Source organism: Molothrus aeneus, chromosome 14 (assembly GCF_037042795.1).
Source record: "Molothrus aeneus isolate 106 chromosome 14, BPBGC_Maene_1.0, whole genome shotgun sequence".
Taxonomy (NCBI): Eukaryota; Metazoa; Chordata; class Aves; order Passeriformes; family Icteridae; genus Molothrus; species Molothrus aeneus.
Window position 1 is genome coordinate 12359380 of NC_089659.1, and position 27570 is coordinate 12386949.

Here is a 27570-nt window from a genome sequence, read left to right on the forward strand (position 1 = left end):
GACCCAAGAGAAGGAGCTTGGGTGATGGCAGAGGGAAGAGCGGATAGATGGCAAGCGAAGTCTTTGCTTTAATTGGCTGCTGTTAAGAACATTAGAAGGATGTTTGAAGGAGAATGATTATGGGCAGAGTGCAGAGGAGGTAATCAGAGGTGTCCAACAAACTGAATTTATGATGGCTTAGCAATCCATCACCTGGCTATCATTCCTATGTCCACGCACATACATAAGCCTCAAAATACATTTAGCTCAGAGGGTCTGGAAAAAAGAGGCTTTTCTTGCAACCCCAGCTAACAGTACTTTGCTCCTTATAATATTACAGAAGCAATCTTTTTCCAACATGGAGGGAAAATCAGATATAAAGGATAAATTGTTTTAAATTCTTCTTAGTGTGAAGACAACTTTGTTTACTAAACGCATACGAGGGAACATATGTGTACAGCACAAACTCAGCAGTGGAAATTTGGCTCCCTGCAATTCCCTGTTACATAGATGCATTTTTTCCAGAGGAAGTCCAATGGTCTTGTTTGTTTTCACCACTAATAGAGGAGTTCAATGAAATTTTCTATTGGGAAAGTCTAATGAGGTCAGAATAAGAGAACAGAGTAACTAGGAAGGAATGTCATTGCGTTTTATTTTTAGAAGAAGGATAAAGGTGGGGCCTCACAAGAGGCAGGGGATGGGCCTGTTTTGGCACAGAGGGCCAGGCTGGAACGCTTGGTCCTGTGAGCCTGAGGGGGTTTAGAGCTTTTTTTTTTTTTTTCAACAACAAATCTCTTGCCAAAATCAGTGACTGAGTGGAGGGGTCCAGCTGGGAGAAGAGCAGAGTGGTGCCTGGGGGTGCACAGACAGCAGGGTGGCAGCAGCCCTGGGAAATGACTGAGGGGCCGTTCTCAGCCACACTCCCCTCCCCAGCCTGATTCCCTGGGAAGATGAGCCCCTTCAGCAGCTCCACTGACCTGTGGATCTCTCTACTGCAATTTAAAGGGAATCCAAGTTACAACAGGGTAAACATGGAGGGAATCAAGTGCAAGAAAAGCTCAATGCAGAAGTGCAGAGGGGCACATGGCTCTGCAAAGAGAGCAGTCATGACTATGACAGGAAACAGGACTGACTGTTGTTAAGGCTGGATGTCAAAACCCAGAGAGGCAGCCTCAGGGAGACAAGATGGGGAGAATAAGGCTGTGAAAATGAAGAGGAAGGAACAAAGCTAAATTAAAGAACCGAGGCAGAGCGGAAAGGGGCTTGACTGGGATAAACAGGTAAGGAGGAAAAAGGGTGCATTCAAGAGCAAGCAGGCTGTGGTCTGTTTCCTGGCATCAGCTAATCTGATTGGCACAGAGATACAAGAAACAGAGGCTTAAATAGCTCATGGGAGCAGACCTTCAGCTGGAGACAGCCATCATCACTCAGCAATTAACTCCCTCCAAGGCACTGCCCTCAAACCCGAAGTGCAGAGCTGACCCTGCTGAGCACTGCCAATGCAGAAGGAAGGAGCACAAGAGGAAGTGTCTTTCCAAGGGTTAACAGACAGCAGAGAACAAGCTGTTCCATGCATTCAGGTCACAAAAAACAGAACTGGGACTCGCCACACGCACCATGCAGACGCTGCTCTGCCAGGATCACCAGAGCTCAAGTGCAGGAGCAGCCAACTCTGCCTGCTAGGAATGAGACTGCAAGGAGCTTCACCTTAAAAACGTGCAAGGACAGCATTAACCCAGGGGAGTATTATTTAGGGAGCATTGAGGCATCTGAGAAGACCAGAGACTAGAATCTCTGTTCTGCCTCCTGATATTCTGTCTAGGAAAGGAATAAGGAAAAACTCTTTAGGGGAAATGTGGACCAGGATCAGGCATAAGGCACTCTTTCACCTTTCCTGTGCTGTCAGGTGCTGCAGGCTTCCTACTTGTTCTTCTGCTGAATATATAGGTGGAAACAATCCAGAAGACTGGAATCAGAAGCCCAGGAATGGTTCAGGGAGGGCAAGAAAATGCACCTTGACAGGGAGTCATGAGAGGCAGGACTTCCCCTCCAGGATGCAAGCCCTCAAACATCATGTTTCAGAGTGGTGTGCTGTTTGTGGGTCCTTCCTCTGCTCCTGTCCACAGGCAGGCATGGGCAAAGAAGGCAGGAGCAGCAGGCGTGTGGAGGAATGACCCTCCTTCCAGCTGGGCTACAGCTGGTGAAAACCATCCAGCAGCCCCCACAGATGCCCAGGAGTAACAGCACAGCAGACATGCACAATCTCCCACCCTGGTGCTCCCACTCCTTCTGAGGACTCCTTAAGCATGCCACTGTTTCCCTTTTGGCAAGGACCTCCAGAGCTCCACTATGACTCATGTGAAGGGAAAGACCTCCTGTAAGTCCCGAGCCACAGGCATGCCCTTGTGATGTCCCTGCCCTTGCCCTGGCTGGCTTTGTGATATTTTATGATATGCCAGAGACTGAGCTTCAGTCTCTTCCCAGAGACGCATGCTTTTTGGGGCTTCTAGTATCAGCAATGAACTTAAAATCTATGTACAGAGCTTTACAAAGCTTATTTTCCTGTTAGATAAAGGGAAGGGGCAGAGTGAAACAGAGTAATTGCAGGATGAAATGCCACAATTTCCAACCCTTTCTGGGAGCTTGACACAGCAAGTCTCATTTCCAACCCCAGACTTGGGAGAAAGCTTGCAATTAAAAAAATTAACAGTGACCTTGAATACCATGGCTACAGTTTAACTAACCCGCATTCAGTCTTTGTTAATCAAGAAGCCCTTCTGTAAACTACAGCACAAAGGCACTTTTCCAAAGATCAGGTTACCTCAGCCCAGCCACACCATGGTGGAAATTTTAGAGACCTTTATTTAAAAGCTCAAAAGAGTTCTCCACTGCTGAAACCACCCTATTTGCTCTTCAGCCTCTGCTCTGCAAGGAGCAAGGTGAGCAGGAGCCTGGCTCAACCCATGGGCTAAGGCAGGGCTTGCAGTTAAGCAATAACAACCACAAAGCATTTCCAAGGCACTGATGACCAGCTGGGTGGGGTTACATCACATCCATGCACAGCATCTCAGCCTCTGGAACTGCACAGCAGAGGCTGCACCAGGATTATAAAACAAAATGAGAAGATACTCTTAAAACATGCATCTTTCAAGGCTCTGGAGAGCCTTACAGCTACAGCTTCACAAACAATCACATCACAGGTAGAGGACAAGGTTAACAAGGAAGTGCCCAGAGCTAATGAGCCAGGTTATCCATTTTATCTAGAGAGAAGTGGTTTTTACCCTCCATTCCATAGTAATGTTACCTTGACAGGTGCAGTGCCCACAGTAAATACTATGTCTGTCCCATATTCTCAATTATCCCTTTAGGGATGAAAGCAAAGCTACCTATTCAGGGAATGGATGTTTCCTGCACAGCTCCTGCACAGCTTGCAGCATCAGAAAATTAAGATGACTGGAAGAGCAAAGCCTGATGCTGCTCCTAAAGCAGAAGTTATTTGGTATCATTACTCATAGGCCAGTTAAACTAGGGAGTTGGTTACTCTGGACTCTTTTCTGCTTACTTTTTTGTGGATTATAGAGCAATATATAAATTTCAAATAAAGGCTCTGGAAATGCCATGTGCCCTAGGACACTAAGCCTAACTTTGCCCTTCTCCTTAAGTTGTTACCCTTAACAAAATATCAACTGCATGCCTTTGCTCTTATTGACTAGCTAGAATACCACTGAAATGTGGTGGCAGTTGGTAATTAGTATTTTTAACTCTTGGGAAGTGTTTTTTATGGCAGTACTTCCTGCTGGGATTGGTTTTAACATGCTGTTCTCACTCCTCTGGAAGGCTCACCAAGACCACATCAGATGTCAACATGTGTGCATGTGGATGGACCAAGGTCTTAGAAGTGTTACCAGACTACAAGAGAGCTATGAGGTCCAAATGGTCTTGTTTCCATCCAGGCACATGTTCAGCATTCTAGATTTGTGCAGTTTTCCTATCATTCTCCTCTCTTGGCAGTTTTAATTGCTAGATCAGCACATCCCCCAAGCTCCACACTATTTCTGCCCAGCCTGAGCTCTGCCTGCAGACAGGAGGGCTCTTTTTGTCTGGATCTTTGTTCTTTCAACATAATCTAAATATCACTCCCTTAACACCTGATTTAGTATTTCAAGCCCTCTAATTACACACAGTGAGATTTTATCGGAAATCTGATTATTGTTTGAAAGTCTGAGCATTTCATCCCAGCCTCAGAATTGATCTATTGACTGCCTTTAAATCTCACATTTTAATTTAACATTTAACACTTTATACCCGCATTAATTACATTTCCCATGATCGATATCAACAAACACCATCCCTGACCCTCTCCTGATAGAGAGACCTTGGAGACCCTGCTCTGCCAAACACTCAAGACAGCTTTGCTCTTAAACACGGACATTTACGGGGTTGATCTATCCAGTGGAAGAGGAAGAAAAAGGAAAAAGTCATGAGAAACAGCACTAATGAGTAAGCAGCAAGGTTTAGTAAGCAACACCCCTGGAGGAGATGTGCAGGTACAGACCTGGCCATGGTGGTGGCACAAGGACTGGCCTGGCCCCAGGACACGGGGAGCAGAGACTCCAGCCAGCTCCAACATCCACCTGTCCCACTCCCACCTTGGCTGGAGGGCTCTGAAGCAGAGACCACCAAGTACAGGCTCCACTGTAATTCCTGCTCACTCCAAACTGTGGGGAGCCAGGCTTGGCCTGTCCAAGCTGCATGCAAGCCCTGGGCCACAGGAAACGCCTGACTGGCTCAGTATCTCCTGGCATTTAACCAGCCTGCAGGACTAGCCCCCCTGTTTGCCTCCACACAGCACAACCACAGCAAGAGCAAAGTGCCCCTCTGATCTCTGAATCTAGCAGATCTCTTATTAGCAGACACAAACTGCACAGACTAATTAAGAAGACACCCATCATGCTGCCTTTCTATCCAGCCACTGCCAGTCTCAAAGGTGGCTGCTCTAAGGCACTGGATCCAGCTTTGCCAGGAGGACAGCACCAAATATCTTTCTCTAGGCCATGGGAAGCAGAACTGGCTGTGCTTGAGGAGGGCCAGGTCCTCCTTGTACCCCATCTGCAATGTGTTTGTGTTTGCGCTGCGACTGGAGATGGAAGATGACATTGTCCCCAGTACTGCAGAAAACAGGAATATTTGTCCCTGAATAATTTCTCTAGCATATTAAGCACAAGTCATTCTTATGCAAAGACTGCCCTGTACAGCTGCCAAGGTCAGTGAGACCTTGCTTTATTTGCTGCATAAGGGCTGGCTGCGCCAGTTTTACCTTGTACATATTTTTCCATGCGTTGTCTTAGATTTCCCTGCTGCTAGTGTCTATGCATCTTGCTGTCTGTTCAGTAGGTCATGCTACCTTCTCTGGCTGTTAATAATAACTACCCAATACCCAGTGCTCCAGAACAGTCAAAATTCCAGCAAACCAACTCTTACAGTATGTTTAATTCAAAAGACAGCAAGAACAACATTGAATAACAATTTTCAAGGAAAACATGCTCCACAGCTTTTGCTAACAACATCAATATGTTTCTATTTTCAGGGGGTCGTGACCTGCTATCCACTCACACAGACATCACTGTTCACATTCTAGTATCTACATACAGATGATTTTTTGTGCAAGGATTGCATTCGACCACAGGCTCTGGATTACAGTATCAGTGAGTGCAGTCTTCAGGAAGCAGCCAAATACTGAAGAGCCTGCATTTAAATAGATTACAGGATCTGAAAATAATTCCCTATGTTTTTTAAATTGCAGACACATTTTTACAGACTACAGCCAATAGTTATACCTAAACTAAGGATTGTCCCTCTCCCCAGTTTACTAAATCCTGTAACACTGCAGGTGCAACAGTCACATTTAGATATTCACAAAAGGAAGAAAAATAGTATTTTGAAACTATCTGTAAAATATCATGATACTGAAAACTCAAAGTTCTTAACATTTAGCCCAAGCAACTCCTTTGCAGAAGAACAGAATTAAGTGATCTTCCTTAGGTCAGTGGCCAGTTAAGAAAACTTGTCAACAACCTGCAGTGCTCAGGAAGCACCCTGCCTCACCCCAGCCTCTGAACCCAAATCAGTGGGGAGATGAAAAAAGGAAATTTCTAACACATCCCCTGATTGCCAGGAGCAGTGCAGCAGAGTCCCCCAGCAGCCTTGCTGGTTTATTTCCTCTCACCTGATCCACCACAGCAGCATTTGGTGCTGAGCTCCAGCTTATCACTGTGAGGAGATCTGTTCTGGTGAGAACAGCAAGCCAGGACCCTAGACAATGGATCATACATCCTTCTTCCAGCTCAGAAACCAAGCTGTTTTAACTGGTTCACTTTGCCCCCCAACATTGCTTGAACCCCATTCCCAATTTACAGCTAATAACACTAATGTCACATCACCCTGAGGGCTACAAGCTCCTCGGGGTAGAAACCCTCTTCCCCTTTACCCTGCAGCAGTTTCTGACCTTGGTAAAACTCCACAGCCAGTACCAGTAACACAAACCATCCTTCAAACCTAAACACATCCTGGTGCCAGCAGTCTCTCAACTGGAGACAGGCAGCACTACAATGGGGCTGCACAGAGGGGTTAAGAAGCACTGCTGAAAAGGGATGCAAACAAGGACTCCAGGCTCTGAGCAAGCACACTCTGCCATACAAAAGGTGAGCATCACTTGTGAGCAAGAGCTGTCTGGCTGAGTATACTGCCTTTGTTAATAGAGAAGGCTGCATGATGGAGTGGGCTAATTAACTGTATTTTACTTGGGGAAACCCAGGCTTAAATCCTGGCTCTTGTCACAGTTGAAAATGAATTTAGGGACCAGAATAAAGGCCAAGATAATTTATTTTCTACAAAATCATCAAATAGTTGCCTGCCCCCTGACAGAGAGGCCCAGAATTCTATGCAAGGTCACTACTGCTTATGCAGCTATTTCTCTAAATATAAAAGTTACTAACTGACTGATGTGAGTGGTGATCATGCTATCCATGCTGCTTAGCTGAACTAAGCACCCCAACGTGATGAATCTCACCATCCAACACGGTCTGTGCTTTGTCATGCAGTGCCACACGGGCTGCAGGTCCTACAGGGAGGGGACATCATGCCTGGCAGGATTTAAAATTCAATTTTCATTTTCAAGGGAGTCATTTATCCCTCAACTTTGAAGAGCTAGAGCACAGCTCTGGTGTAACTCTAGTTACCTCACTGGAAAACCACTAGGACTGGTTGTGGTCCAAGGGAGCTGAGGGTAATTTCCCCACTTCCTCCCGGCTGAAGGCTGCCCAGCAGAGCCAGGAGGGAAGCAAGTACTTTCCCCATAAAGTAATTCTCTATTTTTATCATGCTAAGAAAGTTTTTTTCATTTGGAAACTAAAACTCCTGCTTCAGAAAGAAGCTAAGCACCCTCTTCCTTTCTGATTTATACCACAGAAGTGTTCATCTAATCAAATCAGCCATTTTTTCTGAAAGACTGAAAGGAATCATTGTGAAAAATAATCAGAACACCAGACCAGCTCCTGAAGGTCTACAGGCAAGAAATACAGATAAATCACATTCCTGACCCTGAAGGTGGTATGTTCCTTCATACTACTTTTGCTGTGTCACCTCACCCATCCCAAAGGACAGAGATCCCCGGTGTCAAGCACTTGTGAGAGCAACATACTTAATGTGTAAGCAGCAGCTAATGATAATGAAGCACAATTTTGGGCACAATATGCTGTTCTACCAAAGTATGGGATTAGTGCTTCTGAGGTGCCATCACCCTCCTCTTTCCTCCTCTCTCAAAAAAGGACAGCCTCCAACATCCTCAGCTACCTGCACAACTGAATTTGGGCAGGAAGACACAATGCAGGTCAAAAGGAGCACGGAAACATTTTCTGAAGCAGCTTCCAGCACATAATGCTCCAGCATACAGCACAGCTCAGCAATACAGCACCTTTCATCTGCACCAAGCAGGAGACCCAGACACTTAACCCTCCAACACAACAAAGTGAGGGGTGGGTGTTGTCATCACAGCAGGGTTTTACACCAAGCCAAAGGTTTGTGTGGGAGGCTTCCCTTGAACAGCAGAAGAGGAAAGCTTAAGTCAAACTTCGATCCAAAAAGTCAGACTCAGTCAGAAGACTCCCATGAACTGGAGCAGCAGCCACAGAGAACTCAGGGACCAGGAGGTCCCTGCTCCCAGGCACAGCGAGATTCCCATGGCCAACCCAAACTCTGCAAATAAGGGCCACACATCTCCCTCCACTGTTATCTTTAAATCCTCTTTACTCTGCAGAGCTATTCTCCACCCTCCTTCCCTTTTAATCAGCCCTGACCTACAGATGTCAGCCTCATTTTGGCTAAGTCAACACAACTGCCACATCTAGGATGCTGTTACAGGAAAAAAAACCTTACACTCCTGGTTGGATTCCAGAGTCTACTTCTTGGTCTAGACCTGACCTCGTTCCTTTTCTGCAAACTTAATCCTACACCTTAAAGGCACAGGGAACACACAGTGACTCCAACGTGGGCCTGTCTGTGCTGTCTGCCCTTCAGCCTGCAGAGACTCTTTTGATCACTCTACACAATTACCAACCATTATTGACAGGAGGCTCCCTCAGAACTGATTGTTCTTAAAACCACACATGTTCAAAAGCCAAAAAGCAAACAAAACACACAGTGCTTTCTGAAAGCTGAATCCTTACCCTAGAGTTCACCTAATGGGACATGAACCTTAAATCAATGGTCCCCAAAGTTTCCTCAGAAGCAGCTCTGGCCTCACACTGAAACCATAGCCACGTTTGGTATATCCAGCTTCATCTAAAGGTTAGAATGAAAAAAAATCATTTATTTCCAATGCCTCTGTCATGGGCAGGAATACCTTCCACTAAAACAGGTTGCTCAAAGCCCTATCCAACCTGGCCTTGAGCACTTATTCATCCTTTGTCAGAAACCAGAAACACAAGTCAGGACACACCAGCTGAACACAAAGGACTTCAACCAGGTAGCACAGCACCTTACCAGGCACAGCTCAGTGACCTGCTGCAGTGGTATAGTCAAAGAGCAGTGGGGACACCTGGTCCCTACTGTCCCCACCCCATGTGGCCAATATGCAGGAGGCACAGGCTAGAGATGGATGGATAACAGCTTGTCCTGTCTTGCCCAAACACACCATACAAACAGGGTATCAACACTGAGTGGGATCCAGCTCCTGCACTCCATCTTGTGACCCAAAACCCTCGCATATCAGTAGCACCAGTGGGAATATCAAACCACAAATAAGGTATTAGTAGCTAATTTGTTATCTGCTTATTCCAAGAAGGCAACTAGCTGTGGATTCCACCTTCAGGCAACAAGGCAGGTTTTTGTTAGCTCTCAGAAACATTTGCACAGTGCTTTGTTAAGTGTTTGTGGGCGATGTTCGAAACCCCAATTATCTGTAGCTGACACGATGCTGAACCAATACTCTCCTAATTCACAGGAGCTGTAAAAGCAAAACTCCATCAAGGCTAGGAAGAGCCTTTGGATCAAATTGTCTGAACTCTGAAACAGTCCTTGACTATGTGCTGCAAGAAATCCTCCATACAAACACACCTTTCATATTGTGGGAGGAGGAGGGGAGGGAGAGAAGAAGAGATTAAAACCAAAAGCCAGATCCTCAGGTAACAGAAAAATCAGAGGTTCTCCCTCAGTTTACAGTACCACAGATTTGAGCCAAAGGTGCTTTTCAAGTCCTTTCATGAGATATTTTAATTTTTCTACCTGCTATGTGTGCAAGCTAGGCAGTGCTTTTCAGACAAATTATTTATTCAGCTTTACAGTGACTAACCTGAATTTCCAGACTGCTTCAAAAGAAAAACTGAAGCATTTCTTTACAAAAGGCAAAGAGCATTAGATTTCCTCCCTCCTTGTTTTTCCTTTTATTTTTTCCTCCATCCCTCAGCTGAAACATCTCTACCTCTCATCTAATAAATAAACAAATTATGTATCTTTCCATAAAAATATGATCTTCCCTTCACCTCTATGCCAAAAATGTGCTGACAACTCTTTCTTTTTTCTTTTATTTTTCTTTGCTGATGCCGCTTAAAATGGAATAAATTCCTTTCTTATTTTTTTAAATTGATTTTTCAGCTTCGCTACATACATGAAAAAAAACCAGCAAGTCTTACATCACTGGCTGCAGTCTTACAACCTGGAATAAACTGAACACCATGCTGAAAAGCATGGGATTACCACGGGCTTGACATTAGTGGGATACCCCAGGAGAAACAGCCACAGCCAAAAGGAAATGACAGGGTCAGTGAAAGCGGCCGCCCTGTTGCATGAACTGCCTCAATGTTACTCCCCAGTAAGTAGCATCACAACACTTATATACAATTAAGGCTTTAATCCAAGCCATCAACTGAAGGACCAGTTCCAAAAGGCATGGACTCACCAGGATACATTTCCTGGCACCCAGGGCAGTGTCCTGAGGACAGGGAGCTCAAGTAGCACACACCTCTCTTCACCATGCCCTCACTATGTGCCTGCCACAGGGGAAGCAAAGTCACAAACAGCAGGTCTGGTTTAAGGCAAGGTTTAAGGCTCTTTAACTGTATTGCATCAGGAATAAGCTCCATTTCTGTGATGTGGAGGGTGGATGTACATTTCCTTGGGTGGAAATGCCCTCTACTCAACCCAGCCTAAGACCTTCACTTACATGGGGCTGTGATTAGGGGATTCAGGTCATAAGCAAGCAGATCTCATGTTTTAATTCTCTCTCTCTCTCGTTTTGGTTGCCTGGATCTCCAGGATGAGCAACATCACATTCCTACAGAGAGCTAAGCTCGCGTGCAGCAGCTCTCTCCCTCAGAGGAGGGGAATGCACGAGGCTGATCGTGATAACCTCCCACCCAAAGATGTCTGATGTGCCACAGCACTCCTTCCCCACACTGAAAGCTCCAAACAACAACCCTAAAGCCAGTCTTGCCTCCTCACCTCCACAATCCAGCTAACAATACTGCATCAAATTCATCAATACCATTGCATTTGCACCCCTCCTCTGGTAACCATCCAGAAAGTTGTGCATCCAAAACTACAGCAGCCTGTACCCTCACACACTCTTTTAGTTTCCTCCAGAGATCACCCTGCTGAGAACCTCTTTGGCAACACACAGGTTCAAGACCATTCTAAAACCACCCACAAAAGGATACCAGATTGCAACCCTTGTTTCACTCTCCTGTAAGAATCTTGCAGGATTAACCCCTTGCTAAATGATCTGGGACTGTGGTAACACGATCTCAGATTTGCTATTTATTTGTGGCAGCTTTCACTACCTGCGGATGCTGTCCAAAAATACAGGAGAAAAGTGTGTGCCCTTGGGAGCTCAAAGTATAAAGGCAGAGGTCAGGAGAAACACTCTGTTCTTCTTAATGCAGTTCTACAGAGAGCTGGGAAAAAAAAAGAAGCCACGTCTGTATGCTTCTCAGAAGCAGATTATGGTTAATAATACAAAGATTACTGACATTAAATGAATTTAAATTCATTCTTCTATCATTCAGAATATTAAGGCTTTTTACCTTCCTCCCAGAATCACTCCCATTTGTAGTCAGACACACTTTCTGCCTATCACAAAGTTATTATATTTGGACAATAATCACCACAGCGGACTTCTCCCCCTTGACAGTTTTGTTGTATTAGGAGTCTTATAAAAAAAGTATTTGTAGCATTACTTCAACCTAAAAAAAAATAAAATAGGAAGATAGGATGCTTACAATTGCTGCATAAATCTCTGAAGATGTTTCTGCAATCCTAATGGGTTCTTAGCCTATCAACAGGCAAGGGGAAAGTCTCATTTGTGCTGTAGTAGTGTCACTCCTGCAGACAGAACAAGTGGTGCTCAGCCCTGGGCTCTGCCAGGGAGAGGGAGCTGGCACTCACCAGCGTGGAACATGCCACAACATCAGCACGTGTCACAGGCACATGGGACCAACAAAAAAGTGTCTGTTGCCGGTGACCAAAACTTGATTTTAAATTCCAGTTGCTCCTCTAATCTGAACTAATGTTCAGATTCAAACTGAAGACACTGCTCTGCACCAGCCCACTAGGGATTTAATGGTTTTACAGCCAGCACCAGCAATCTGAAGATGAAGCACAGTAAGAGCAGCAAAGCCAAACAGATTTATTTTCATGAGAAAAAACTCCTTTTGAAATTTAAGTTCCAGTTCAACTCTAAAAATCCTCCTCCCCAGTCATCATGACACTGACAGAGAAGTATCTGAAGATGCTCAAGAGAAAGCCATCAGACAAGCCAGCCACCAGTCACGTGTTTGCTGCTGAATATCACAAATGACTGCGCTAAAAAAGCATCTCACAAGTGTTTGAATCTACATTTTACTGAGAGAAAGGAAACCTCATGTGAAAAACCTGCAAATCACTGCCAGTCAGTCCCAAATCTGGCATGCTTGGCTGGTCTGTGGCATTCCCCACTTGCTCTCCTGGTCCCTATGTTAGGAAGTCAAGCCAACACATCCCTACACCTACAAAACCAGAATCAGTGGGCAGTTTTCTGAAATGCTGTGTGTGGTGAACTGCCACTGCATGGGATCAGTCCAACTCAACTGTCCAGTCCTTTTGTTTAAAAAAGGGAATTACTGCTGCTAAAAGGCACCAGCCTTAGCTCATGGCCTTATGCAATGGATGCTCTAAGCATTTTTTAATTAAATCAGTACATAATTATTAGAGTGTTTTACTGAACCAAAGAATCCCAGCACCTTGCAAAAGGCTGCTAGAGACTGACTCACCTCACCCATGCAGACGCTGTCCTGCAGCACTGGGCATACTCCAGCTCTGCTTTCACCACCTTTTCCAGCTGACCCAAGCACAGGCTGCATTGGCCAGGTATCATTCCTGCCCTCTCCCTCAGCCATGACAAGCATTCATGACAAAGCAGAGGAAAGAGGAGAGCAGCAGTGAGGAAAAAGAACACAACTTTCAGTGCCAAAAAACATATGAAGTGTGTGAAGGAGCAGGCTTAGCTCCTCATGGCACCCATGAAGCCAAGAGCACTGGGCACAGCCTGGGAGCTCAAGCAGCCAATGGCTCTGCCTTGGCAATGTCCCATTGTCAAGAGGTTTCTACCTCTTGTCCCAAATCCACATCTTCCCCACAAGATGTTCCAAGGCCTAGGGGAAAACTTTATCATGTAAGCTGGCATGCAAAATGGTGTCACCACCCAGCCAGGGGCACCTATGACAGTCTCGGCACCTGGGCTGAATTTAGGAATCCAGTATCTCTAGAAAAACAAGTGGGTGGCACTGCACAGAAAATAAGTAAATCTGTTACTAAACACATGAGAAGCTTCCCTGTACCTTATTAATAGATCTCAAGGTCTTGTCAGAAGGACAACCTTCCATCTAACACAGGGTACAGAATGAATTTGGCGTTTGGCAACAGCACTCTCATTCCAACCTTGGTACCTGAGCATCAGCTACTGAATGAGTCATATTACAACACAGTCACCAGAGCTGGAAAGTCCCCAACCCAGCAGGTCTTCCCCTTCAGCAAGGTTCATAAAACCTCATGCAGAATCCGCCCTACATGCCATATTCATCTCCACAGTCTCAGAAGAAATGTGGATCACAGCTACTCAACCCACTGCTCTGCCTGAAACGACCCTGAAAATCATTATGAAGGTGGTCAATCCCATGAGAGAGCCACCCAAGAGAGGTGCCCTGGGCAGACTGGCCCAAGGGAGCGTGCAGTGCAGGCGTGGGGAGGAGTGGGATAACCTGCCTGCACTTGTGAGCAGGGGGGAGAGGCTGGTTGCACCCAGAGGCAGCAGGGGAGGTGCCACCTCACTGAGGAGATGCAGGAGGGAAGGGGCTCACTGATCACCCTGCAGGAGAGCAGCCCACTCTGGTTTCCTTATTTACATGACCTGAAGTGCAGCTTCCTCAGGCACCTTGTGAAAGGTGCTGCTTCATTAGCCAGACCACGCCTGGGCACTTGGGACACGGCCAACCTGAGCTCGTTACCGAGGCTCTGCTTAACGAAGGGCACTGAGGTTGTCACACCAAGTGCTTCACTGAGTAATTAGTCAAGGCAAATTCATCAGTGATGGACTTGGAACGAGCAGAGTACACGGAATGGAGGTGTATGTTTGTGGATCCAGGATTCAAGTACAAACACAAGGCAGAGATGGCAGTGCCAAAACCTGGGCAGTCTAAGGGCATGGAGGCTTCACAAAACACCTCTGCACTCTGACCTCCTCAGTCAGATGGAACTCCAGCATCTGGAGGCTTAACAGAAAGGAGAATAAACCACCTGTAACGCTGCTACTGTTTCTTTTCTGTGCTACTGTTTCTTTTTTGTATTTCAAAAATAACTTCACTGAAATGTATCTGAATGCAATACAAGCCCCCTGGGCCAGCACTGCTTATTACAATTTATATAAAAATGTTCAGACTGTAAAGGAGCCCACTGATACCTGGTATGGCCATAAAAAGATTTATCCATCCTGACTTGCTGGCTCCAGAGTAGGAGATCCTACAACTGAGCAAGGTAAGAAGAGTGACCAGCATTGATTAAAGAGTTTTGACCAGATTTTGGTGAGAGAAATATAAACACCTCTGCTGCCCAACCAGAGAAGAGCCTAAAGAGCCTGATTCATTTTTCTCCATCAGTTTTGCACCCTATGGCCTGTAGTAGCATTTCCCATGCTGTGGACTAACCCGGTGCTCTGGAGAACATCTCCCAGCAGCAGCCCAGCAGTCAGCCATGGCTCAGAGCTTGTCCTTTACTGGGCAGGATTTCCATCAATGACACGGGGATGTTTTACAGCTCACCATTCCAGCCTTTAGGACCACTTTAACAACTGGTCCATCAACCCACACAGGCTCCTCCCAGCATCACAGACCTGCATTGCACAACCACACCTCACCACCACACAGCCCCAGAACCTTCCACCAAAACATTACCAAATGCTTCACAAGCACTAATGAATTCATTCCAAGCACATCCCAATTAACTCCAGGAGCAGAGAAGCAGGCTGAGGTGCACCCATCTCCCTGCAAGCCTGCTGAGGAGCCAGGCATGGCAGACAGACCTGCCAGCTCCCTCCCTCTGCTCAACTACAGACCTATAAGATATTTCAAAGGCTCTTTCCAAAACAGAGGGAAAGGAGAAAAAAGAAAAAGCTTTCTGTTTTCCTTGAAAAGCAGGTCGTGCAACAAAAAAAGCACTAATAAAGGTTTCACCGTCCAAATTAAAAGTCAAAGGCAGCGATGAAGTGCCTCTGAAATATAAGAAACACGTTGTGCACGGTGTAAAATTTATTGCTGCCTAGCAGAACGAAGCCAAACATCTTAATATGGAAAAACACCGCTTCTTTTGACCCAAACAGATTGGGAACAGGAAGCAAAAACAAATCACCCAGCTGCAGCCTCCCCACACTGAGAGGAGCAGCAGCCAGTGCTTCCTGCCCACCCTCGCCCTGCCCATGGCTGCCAAGGGCTGCACACTGTTTGCTCAGGGGCCAATCCCACCTCAAACAGACAGTTTGTTACTAAAGCTGTTGTAGGCAAGATCAGGCCTTTATTGAAGGGGATTCAGCTGGGAAGAGCCAGGAAAATGGAACTGCAGGAATCACCCCAAATGCTGCATCCATTTGCAAACTGCACAGGAACAAGCTCCCGTGCAATGAGATTGCCTTTCTTTCAGTGGCTCTCTACATTTTCAGCAGCCAAATTCCTGACTCAGGACAGCCATATTTCAAGAGTTAATTTTGGTTTTACTACATCATCACCAACAAACCCTGAGAAATTAAGTCAAGCCTCAATTGGCTCAAAACATAATTGCATTTCTCTTAAATAATAGCTTTGCTTTTTTTTTTTTTTAACTCGTGCATATTACCTTCTAATTATATTTTAAAGCTTTCATTTGCAGCTACAGGAATAACCCAGAAAGACATACAGATGAGCTAATTTTCAAATCATCACTTGACAAAGGACATGAAGCTTTAAAAAAAAGTGACACATAGACCAAAGGACTTGGGAAAAAAAAAGAAACATGCAGAACTGAAAGTCCATTATCTCTTTTGTTAAAGCCAGAAACTCAGTGCCAAAGAGAATGGCTTTAAGACCTCAGCAGAGCAAACACTGAATATCACATATGTAATGCAGCAGAAAATGCCATTTACACAAATGCTACACACTGAACAGCAGCTCAGAACCTGGTATTCTGACTAAAATTCTGCTTTCAGCAAATCTCATAAGTATAATTTTTATCAGCTCAAGAAGATTTTTCCTACAAGATTTTAAAAGATTACATGCCAGGTGTAGAATAATTCATAAGGCAGAATTAGATTTTTGCCTTGTGTAATTAAAAAAAAAAAAAAATCTAATAGTAACCAACAAATTACAGCCATTAGTACGACACTGCCTTCACAGCAGATTTGTGACAGCATTACCAAAAGCAGAATTTCATCCAACAACACTTCTGGATAACACAGACATCTGCAGAACCAAGGGGGAAAAATGCACATAAGCATGCACAAGCACACATTTTGTGCATTACCATCCAAGACTTTTACAAGGATGGGTGCTTTGTGCCACTGTTCTGCAAGACAGTACCCTGAGCATGCACGAGGGTATGGCACACTCTCCTGCACACAGCCACCTCCAGTCCTACCTCATATTCTTTTAAATCCCTCACCTTCATGCTCATAAATACAGCTTTGGCAGAGGAGCTGCACTGCAAGGAAGGAAACTCACCCCACAGTCCTGTTACAGTGCTACATGAAATCCTCCTCCCTCTGCCCCAGCAAGCTCCCAGCAAAAAGATCCAAGTTTATCATGCCGAGGAAAGAAACAATAAGTGGGAGTCCGAAAAGGCAGTCAGAAGTACCGCCAAAAAATCAGAGCTCTTTCTCAAAAAAAGGCCCTCCCTTAGGAAGGCTGCCAATCAAATCTGATCACGAGGCTGTTTTCCGAGGGTGAATAGAGTTCTTATTGACACAGCTTATGTCTGCAGCATGCAGCCCTCCACAAGGCTTTCAAGAGCAGATCGGATTACACAGACACATTCTCTCTGATTTTATGCATTCAGAAGCCCTCAGACATAAAATACCCGGCTCAGAAGGCCACTGCTTTTTCAGCTTGCTATCGGCCTACGTGCTTTTAGAAAAAAAAAAACACCCAGGCAAACAGATCCTGGCACCTTTACTCGGGCTCCCAAAGCCCTCACCCTCACTCAGCAGGGCCTTATAATTTGTAGGCCAAGCCACAGATTTGCTCCATGTGAATAATACAAGACGACTCATTCCCATGGTGAGTACTTAGCATCAAAATGAGAGAAGGGAAAAAACAAATATCTGCTGACACCATTTAAATGGGAGACGATAACATCGCTCTGGGTAGACAATCCTTCCTGGAAGATGGCATGGAAAGGGGAGGATGCACACCTTTTAAAAGAACAACATGCACTGCACAGCTTAGCAGGGAAGAGGTGACCAACTGCAAAAGCATCATAAGCACAAATTCAGGTAAATCATCTATCCAGGGGTAGCAATTTGCACACATGGAAATCTGGAGAAAACAAACTAAAAGGATCCATTTATACAATTTCTATACTTAGGGGGCACAATAAGGAATTCCATTTCAGCAGCAGACACAGATGGAAAGCCTGGGAAACCTGTGGTGTTGCATTAGAGGTGAACAGAGAATTACAAAATGTTTTATTATAAATGCTCCAGCTTAAGGACTGAATTTCAGCAAAAGAGACAAGTCTGCTTAAATCATATGACAAATTAGAACCTGAGCACTGCCCTAGAGACGGATGCATGCACTGCCCAGAGGTCTAGAACTAAAAAGAAGCTCACAGCCCACCCCCCCCTCCAAAAACCAGTCTAAAAAACAAACCAGTACATTACACATGGGTAAGTGGATCCCTAACACTTAAAAAGAAACTCCTGCATCAACTCAGCCACACTGAATTGAAACTTCTCACTGAAATATTACATATGGCAAACACAGCAAATCAAGCAAGCTTGAGCTTCAGAGCTTTTAAGGGATTTTAAGAGCAAACACACACTGTTCAATAAAGACATTCTCTCTTCCCTGCTTCCAGGCTGCAGTCGCTCCCCAACCAAGATTTTCTAGCATTTTGCAGAAGATTTTTCTCACATTTTCCTGATGGCTGCTAGGAGGCTGGAGCTGGGCAAAGGAAATGCAAGATGCCATATCTGTCTGACGTGGCAGCTCTTTGGTTGGATGTCTGCACTGTTCTCAAAGCCCACCAAGAGATTCATCACTCCTATGACTACCTTTGAATATTGAGATCTAAGCAAACTGTGCTTTCCAGTGCTCAGCCTCCCTCTCAATGAGCAGCCTCATGCTTCTAGTACTCAGTTTCCACATGCGACTTCTCATGGACCATGTTCATGGTCCACAAAGTTTGCTCCTATGAATGCTCCATACTCCTTCCCAACACATCTGAGTCATGCAATGGTTCACTCTACCAACAAGGCCAAGTTGTAACCACCAGCACAGAAGGGGTGTCCTGCTGTGGGTATCAGTCACCAAATCCCAGCTGTAGATTCATCATCTTCACGTGTGCCTGCATTAGCCACAAAGAGAATTTTCATTTGCTTTCAGGCTCCTGACTGAGCTGCAGGCACTGGTGACTAGGCCAGCCATGGTTTCACTTGTGCCTTTAGGAAGATCCAGACATTAGCAATGCAGTTATGCCAGGCCCAGCCTCCTCCTGTCCTGCCTGGGCTCCCCAAGTCCTTGTGCCAACACAACCATTTCTGTGGCCACGTGGAGAAGCTGAGTGATGGCTACAATGAATGTCCTTTTTTTCCTTGTTATTCTGCAAGATTATTCTTAAATTACAAGGATGAAAGAGGCTGGAAGAAAAGGCCAGAAGCAGGACCACTTCCACAACAGCACCAGCTTTGAAATTGATTTGCAAGCTATGCTGCAAAAAGCAAGAAAGCCATCCTCTCTCTCTGCAGTCACAAGTTTTTGAGTTGCACTTTGAGATTCCCTTAAACGTGCAGAACAGCCCCTCAAAACTTCACATGTGATGGCATCACAAGTGCAAAATTCTAAGCTCCATTCCTCTTGCCAAGATGGGACAAGCCCAGGAGAAAATTTCTAGCTCTGTAAAATTCTAAGATTAACATGTAAGGCTTATTCCAGTCATTCCCCAACAGAGAATACGAGGGCAGAGCAGGCCCCCATTGCTGTAGAACTGGGCATAAAAACCACTATAAAATCCTCTGTGTGGAACATCTCAGAGGGACAACTGCCCAGCACCCCTACTGTCAGTAACCTTCCTGCAGCACATGGTCCAGCTCTGGAGGGAGGAATGACAGGTTTAGATCCACTCTCTCTTTCCCCATGTGGGTCCCTCACTCCCTCACAGCAGTGGAAAGGATGTGGCACCCTGAATTCTGCTGACCTGGCCACATGCTGCAGGAGGCTGAGCAGGACAATTTACAGCACTGTGGAGCTAATTTCCTTGCTGACCACCAGGTCTGCTTTGGGCCCCTGCCAACACATCCCAAAAGGCCCATAAGGCAGCACCAGATCTGCAGCGGCCACACAACTGTAAACAGGCTGAACCAGGTGCACACATAAAATTCAGCTGCTCCTAGGAAGGCCAACTGAGCCCAAAGCAGACTGCTCCTCCTGCTATCACCACATCCCACATTACCTAGAAGCTTCAGAACAGTCCATTGTCTTTGAAAAAGAAACACTCAAAACACTGAAATAGTTCTCAAAACTTTTCTGGGCCATCTCTACTTTAAAATGACTTTGTTTAAATATGTGCCATGTCTATATATACACACACACACACCAGGGGAAATCAGCACCCGTGAGCAGAGCTGGTGCCCACACACTGTACCCTGCACAGCCTCCAGGTCTGCCTGTGCAGCTCCTCACCAGAATATCCCCACAGCAAACCAGAGCTGCCTGAAGCCACCCCAGGAAGACCCTGCCCCACTGGCAGGAGCACTGAAAAGACCACAGTCTGCAGGCTCTCCACCAGACTTGCTACCACTCGTATTTCTTGGGGTACGGAGAGTAATGGGGGCAGGGAAGCTTTAAGACCAAATTACAGAATCCTTTAAGTCCTTCACTTCTGCCTGAAGCTGAACCTCAAAGTCCCCCCTTCAGGATTTTCTTCCCTCCCAGGACCGAGATGCATGATTTGGATGTTCTTTAGTAAATTAAGCTCCAAGGAGCAGGACTGTGCCATGTAAGGCCTTTCTCCAACCTAAAAAGCAGCACCATTGCAGCCTCCACGTATTACCTTAACAGCAAAACACCCGCAAGGAGGACCCATAGGGGGAAAACATCTCTGCAACCCCAAGGAAGCTGCTCTGTGGAAACTTTAACTGCATTACTTCTGCTTCTGTATAATCCCAGAATAACTAGCTTAATTCAGACTGATCCAACACAGACACCCGATAGTTTCAACATGGTATAGACTATAACCTCACTCTAATTACAGGATCATGTTACATGTCCAACAACTGCTGCAATTTAGTCTTGCCTGATACACCCCAGCTGAAAATTGCTCATCCCACCTCTTACTCTCTTACTTTTTGGCAACCTTTGAATGGAGGCAGGGATACCTCGCAACACCTCAGCATCTAACACACTCGCACCCCAAGTCCCATAAAGATTAAGTCATTATTTCCTTGCAGTAACAAAGGCAATGACTTCCATCAGTGCAGAATAAACTCGTTTTAGGCAAATAGCACAGACATGACACTACTGTTCATACACTTCTCTATGCAAACGCAATACAGGATTACAGCTAAGAGCCACAACACCACGAATTCGCACATCACTCCCCGAGCCCGCTGCTGATCGCACACAGAGCCTATCTGAGTAAGAGGGGAGTTCTCAGAGGCAAAAGCTGCAGGACCAGGCAGCCGGACTTTCACTACCTCAAAGGCAGGGGATATTCCTTACAGCAGCGCACGTCTTGCCTTTGAGCTCAAAGCTGCATCCGCGGCTCCCGCTGCCATGAAACGGGAAGGTTTTCTGCCCGCGCCTGAGCCGAATGTTAACAGGTCTGTGCCTCGCGTCAGCTCCGCCACGGCCTCATGCTCGGCCGGGGAATGCTCCGCTGCCCGGGCGGACGAGCTGTCCGGCCATGGCTCGGCGATGATTCAGCAAGGGGGTGGCTCCCGGTGAGAAGGCACACCTCCTGCGAGCTGTCACACCGCGGGGCCGGGGCAAAATGGGAGAGAGAACTTGCTCTGTCTATCATGGCTGCACTTTTCAAAATGCGTAACCTGGCCTGCTAGGGGCGAGGGGGGCGAAGGGGAGAGGCGGGGAGGGTGTGTGTTTCCATCAGTAGGCACATGGGAATAATTGAAGGAAACATCTCGAGGCTTTTACCGATGGCACAAGTAAATGAAAGAAAAGAAGAAGAAAGAGAGAAAAAAAAAAAAAAGGAAAAAAAAAAAAAAAGCCAGACACTTCGGGAGCCAGCATCAACTTCGCCAGGCTGTGTTCTTTGTTTCTAGGCAGACTCCAGTGCGGTGGCAAGAATGAACAAATGCGCATGTCTTCATAAGAGTCAAAAAAAAAAAAAAAAAAAAAAAAAAAAAGGAAAGAAAAAATCCCCCCTCCCCTCCGGCCCCTCTCTCGCCGCTGCGGCGGCCGGAGCCCTCCGGAGAGTTTGGGCTGCTTTTCCAGAACTAAAACTCCGCTTCCCGCTACTCCGAGCAGGGCTTTGCCACGCTACCAGGAGTCCGGGGGTACGGCAGCGCCTGCAACACTTTCGGCTGCAAAAATTAGTTCTGGTGTGGGCTTTGTGATTTTTTTTTTTTCCTATTAAAGAACGGAACGCCGCCCCCGCCACGCTCCTACCGCGCCAGCCGCCCTCCGCAGCCGCCCGCCGGAGCGGAGCGGAGCCCGGGCCCGCCGCCGCCGCCAGACAAAGGAGCGATGCGGAGCCGTGCCAGCACCCGCGGCCAGCCCGCCTGCGCTGCTCCCGGGACAGCCGCCCGCGGGACCGGGACCGGGACCAGCCGCCGCCGCGCCCCCTCCCCGGAGCGCGCCCCCCGTCCCCGGGCGCCCGCGGCTCGGGGGGGCACCGAGCGCCCCGCGGCCGCCCCGGCCTTACCTCGCAGCAGCGGCGGCGCTCGCAGGCAGCGGCGGCCGCTCCGTGCCACGCGCGGCGGCGCGGGGCGAGCCACGGGGGCCGGTTTAGCGCGGGGGCCGCCTGCGCGCCGCCATTTTAACGCCTCCCGCCCGCCCTCCGCCCCCCTCACCCCCCTCTCCCCGCGGCCACGCGCGGCGTGGAAATGCCACCCAGCGTCCCCCTTCGTCCTCCCCGTCCCCTCCGCCCCCCGTCCCCGCCGTTACATTGACGCAGCGGCTCCTGGTCGCCGGGCCCGCCGCGGCGGAGCTCTAGCAGCAGGGCAGCAGCAGCAGCAGCCGCCGCCGTCGTGGCCCCTCCGCCGCCGCCTCCCGCCGCCGGGCGCACATGGTACGCTCCGGGGCCGCGCCGCGCCGCGCCCCGCCGGCCGCGCGCGCCGCCCGGCTGCTGCCATGGCAACCGCCCCGCGACCCCCGCCCCGCCGGGACCCGCGGGACGCGCCCCGGGATCGCCGCTCCCGCCGCTGGCCGCGGTGCCCGCGCACCTCCCGGCACCCGCACCTCTGCCCCGGCACCTCCCGGCACCCGCACCTCTGCCTGGCCGCTGTGCACGGAGCCACCGCGCTCCCGCACCGAGCCCACCTGTCCCCAAAGCCGCCGCCACCTGCTGAGCGGCTGCACCGCCACTGTCCCCAAGGCACCGCCATACCTCCCTGCCGTGTCTCCTCCACCCCCAGCTGTTATCACAGCTCCCTGGCGTGTCCACGCCATCCCCAAGGCCACCATCGCACCTTCCTGGCATGTCCCCTGTATCCCTGAAGCCACCATCACACCTCCTTGCTGGGGCCCCGCTGTCCCCAAGACCACCGTGACACCCTCCCACTGAGGGGCTGCATCCCTACTGTCCCTACATCACCACCATCACGTATTCCTGCTGTGTCCCCTCTGTCCCCAAAGCCACCATCATACATTCCCACTGTATCCACACTGTTCCCAAAGTCACTGAGTCCCCACTGTGTCTCTGCTGTCTCCAAAACTGCCATCACACCTTCTTGTTGTGTCCCCACTGTCCCCAAAAACACCATCACATTCATCTTCTAAGGAGCTGTAGTCCTGCTGTCCACAAAGCCACCATGATACCTTCCCACTCTGTACCCTCGGTCCCCAAAGCCACTATCACAGCCCCCTGATGAGGGGTTGAATCCCTCCTGTCCCCAAACCACCGTCACATATCCCTGCTGTGTCCTCTCTGCCCCCAAAGCCACCATCACACCTTCTTGTGTGTCCCCACTGTCCCCAAAGACACCATCACATCCACCCACTGAGGGGTTGCATCCCCACTGTTCACAAAGCCACCATCTCATCCCCCCCATTGTGTCCCTGCTGTCCCAAAGTCATCATCACATACGCCCCACTGTGTCCCCTTTATTGCCAAAACCACCATTACACCTTCCTGCTCTGCCTTCTCTGTCCCCAAAGCCACCATCATATGCCCCCATGGTGTCCCCACCGTACCCAAAGTCACCATCATGCCTTCCCACTCTGTACCCTCTGTCCCTAAAGCCACTCTTACATGTCCCCACCATATCCCTGCTGTTCCCAAGGCTACTATTACACCTTCCTGCTCTGTTCCTGCTGTCCCCAAAGCCACCAACACCTCCCCATCCTTATGCCCAAAGCCATCACTGCACCCCCTCACTGAGGGGCCATATCCCTGCTGTCCCCAGGCAATCACCACATCCCCCAAACATATCTCATTTGCCCCCAAAGCCACCACCACAACCTCCCATCGCCGAAGCTGTTGTCACTCCATCCCCCCCGAGGGGCCGTGTCCCTGCCGGGCTTGGCCACCCTTACCTGGGCAGCGGCACGGCTCTTCCACGCTGCAGTGCTCATTTTCACTCCTGTTTTGCAACAGAAGATTGCGTACGCCAGGACAGTCGCGAGGGAGAGTAGGCGCAATGTGAAGCAGATGAGCGAGTAAATCATGAAGCCGCCGTACATGTTCTGCATACTGCAAACGAGGAGCTAATTTCCTGGCAGCGGCTTCAGGATGCTTCGAGCCAGTCTCTGCCGATGTGGCCCTTAAAAACCTCTCAAGCTGTGGCTGCAAGCAGCCCTGCTCCTTTCTGACTTTAGCATCTAATTCCCACAAATATAGATAATTGAATTATGCATTTTGTTAGGGCGAGTGGAAAACAACCAGCAACCACTGGATCACTGAGGAAAACAAAGTCAGTCACTCTTTTTGTTTTTCCTTAATTCAGCATTTTTTGGGGTTTGGTGACATTTTGTCAAGCATGAACTCAACCAGAGGCAGAGAGAAGCAGCTGAGGGTTGTTTATTGCACACAGAGTAGCCCTCCCGGACAGCAGCACTAATGGAAATAACACTAATAAAACTGTTGTGTTCGTGGTCTGAGCAGCAAAACATGAGCCCTGGGTTCTGTGCCCTGTTCTGACAACCACTTCCCCAGTGAGCACCAGCAGACCACTTCGCCTCCCTTCCTAGTTACCACCACTGATTCATAGTTGAGATCAATCAGTTAATGTTTGCAAAGTCAGTTGAAGATGACAAAGCGTTACACGCTGCTAATAAAACCATAATGATCCCACTGTTAAACATTAAACACACAATGAGGTGTAAAAAAATCCCACATTTATAGAAAATTCCTCTTCCTGCAAGGACAAAGGATTAGCTCCTAAAAAAAAATAAGGATGAGCGCAAATTTGCACCACAGGATTGTGTCTCAAGGGTTTGGCTTCTGCTTGGGTGTTTGCTACTGATTATTCGTGTGTCCACAGGCACGCCACTTGGGCCAGCAGTCACTGACCCCTCTGAGCATGGCAATTTAATCCAGAGCTAGCCAAAAACCACCAGGTTTTGGAAAGGGATGGTCCTTTCCATTTCATGCCTTTGCTTCCCAGTCTGCTAAACAGGATGAGGACTGCAGCTGTGTAGCCTGATTTTTGCAGGCAACATAATGCAGCAGTTAGCAAAGCCTCACAACATGGTCATTAGAAGCCTGGGGAGCTGTGCTGCCTGAGAGACACGTCACACCAGAGTGCAAGGAATAAAAAAGTGGGGGTGTGGGACTTTCTAGGAGATTTTTCTTGGCAATGAGTCTTGCTTTAAATGTAGAACTGGTAGCTGTGCCACTGGTAGGGCCCCAGGTCGCCGCATGCAGAGCAGCGCATGTCTGATGCTCTGACCTACGGGCAAGAAGGAGGAGAGGAACCAGGAAAACCACGTTTGTCTGTAGCTTTGGGCCTGCACGGGGCCAGTTCATGGTGATGAGGCACTGGTGTTTCTGGCAGGGCAGAAGCCATGGGTGGGGATTTGCACAGCAGGAACTCCAGGCAGTTTAGGATTTGGCAAAGCGATTTCAGAGAGGAGAGCTCCTCTCCAAAAAGAGCAGCCCTTTGACAAGGCATCCCTCATTTCCTCCATCAAACTGCCCTTTGCAAGGAGCACGAGTGAGCTGCAACAGCCTACTTCATCTTCCTCCTGAAATCTGATGCTGCCCTGCTTTGATGGCGATCAGTTGATGACTGCAGAAAAGCTGAATCATGAAAGAGAGGTTATAAACAAGGTTATTTTTAACGAAGGAAATGGAACCCACATCATTCAGAAGTCAGGGCAAGGGACTATCAGCTAGGGCTTGCAGGTCTCACTTCTGCCCTGATGTTCTTTATGTCCTGGAGCAAATTAAAATCTCTCTAGCCTTTAATTTACCTCCTTGTAGCATGGACAATGCAGCAGACTCCAGTTGTGCTTTCTTTGTACAGCAAAGCTCCTGGTGTGACAATGAAGGGCTGCTGGGAGCTGTGTGATGCCAAGGGCTGGCTTGCACTGCCACCCGGCACCTTGCAGAGCTATTTTCAGCCATGCAAAACGATCACACGCACTATTTCAACAATATTCATAGACATTTCAAATGCAGAGAGAGACTAACCAGTCTGATTCCCCTCTCCCATATTTCACAGCCTTACATTTCAATTCCCACATGAAGCCCAGTAACTTCTGCTTCATTTTGCTTGCTGCAAACTCAAAATAGACAAGTTTTGCAACCCAGAGACTCATAGTGTGTCCTTCAGGCACTGGGGTGCTGCTGGTGTGCTGCAGGTAACCAGCCCAGGGGGAAGGAAGATGGGTCTGGTTCACCTACAGATAACTGGGAAATTTCCTGAGTCTGCCACTTTCTCACATATAAATTCTTCCAAGAAAAGCATATTTAATTTTACCTAGAAAAGATGACTCCACTCAGAGAAGCAGGAGATTGAGGCTGGGGCTGGTCAGGCTTCTGTGTGCTTACCAAGAAATATGAACAACTCCACATACAGATCCTTGCAAACATGTCTTCTCTGCTTCATGCCCGAGTTAACAAGTGTTTTGGGAGTGTCTTCCCAACATTACAGAGATAACTAGCAAGGTTAAAGAACTCTAGATTTTTTTTAAAATGTTTTGTAAATATTTGTATTTAAATATATACACACGTGTATTTACGAAAACTTTAGGAGATTGTAAACTTCCCTGCCATACTTATTTAAAATGCTGTTAAGGAGGACTTTTGCTCCTGGAGGAGCTTACCTTGCTCACTTGTTTTCTTTGAGTTAAGCAGGGATTTCCACACAGAAAATATCAGATAGAACCCAAAGCAGAAACGGGTTGGATCCCAAGTGTGTTCTGCTCCCCCTGGCCCATCTTCACTTACCTGCTGTGGAAGCAGACACCAAACCTGCACTGGCTTGGGGCACACAGCAGAGCCTTGGCACAGGTGCCCAGGAACCTCCAGCCTGGCTGTGAGAAGTGGAACAAGACCAACCTTGCAAGCCAGCTCCCTCCTGCTGGTGCCTGCAAGGACACGTGGCTGCGTGCCAGCAGAGGAATAACCATTGCCCCGTGCTAGTTATGGGGCAGGGATGCTGCAAGGCTGTGCTAATTAGTGCTTGAGACGCCTCTGTGATCTGGAGATGAAAGGTGATTTACAGCTGCTAATTATTGCTCTCCTTCATGTGAAGTCTATTATTTCCTGGTGTCCCTCACTTTGACTCATGCCACATCCCGTATTTGGCACAGGGCAGGTTTGTGGTGCTTTGCATCTCCAGCTGCTTGCACACTGCACAAGCGTGAGATCTGCTCTCAGCATCCATTCGAGGCAGCCTGGCTGTGTCCATGCTTGGGAAACTTGGGCTGGAATTTGCACTAAGTTGCAATATTTGGGCAGGTGGCTTAGCTGGTGGATTCAGAGGAGCTGCATTCAGTGCTGGGTACTCAGCTGGGTTGTGCACTCAGCTCTGTGAGCAGTCAGAGGACCAGCTGGGTGAACCAGAGAGGAGAAACAGGAATATCCCGAGCTTCTCTGCTGGGGACTGCCCCAGGGAAGGGGAAGAAGCCAGAGAGGACCAGACTGGGGCCTCCTAGTCTATGGCTTCTCATCTGTGTCCCAAACCTTCTGGGCAGGAATTAC

The 27570-nt window shown here is 47.9% G+C and overlaps 1 protein-coding gene across 1 annotated transcript in view; it reads right to left on the reverse strand.

Moving 5' to 3' along the window:
- MBNL3 (muscleblind like splicing regulator 3) overlaps positions 1–21416 on the reverse strand; it is a 90921-nt gene extending 69505 nt beyond the window's left edge. The window contains exon 1 of the mRNA XM_066559743.1: positions 20939–21416. The gene's annotated coding sequence lies outside the window, so the exon portion shown is untranslated. The remainder of the gene's footprint in view (positions 1–20938) is intronic.
- Between the last annotated feature and the right edge of the window lie 6154 nt (positions 21417–27570).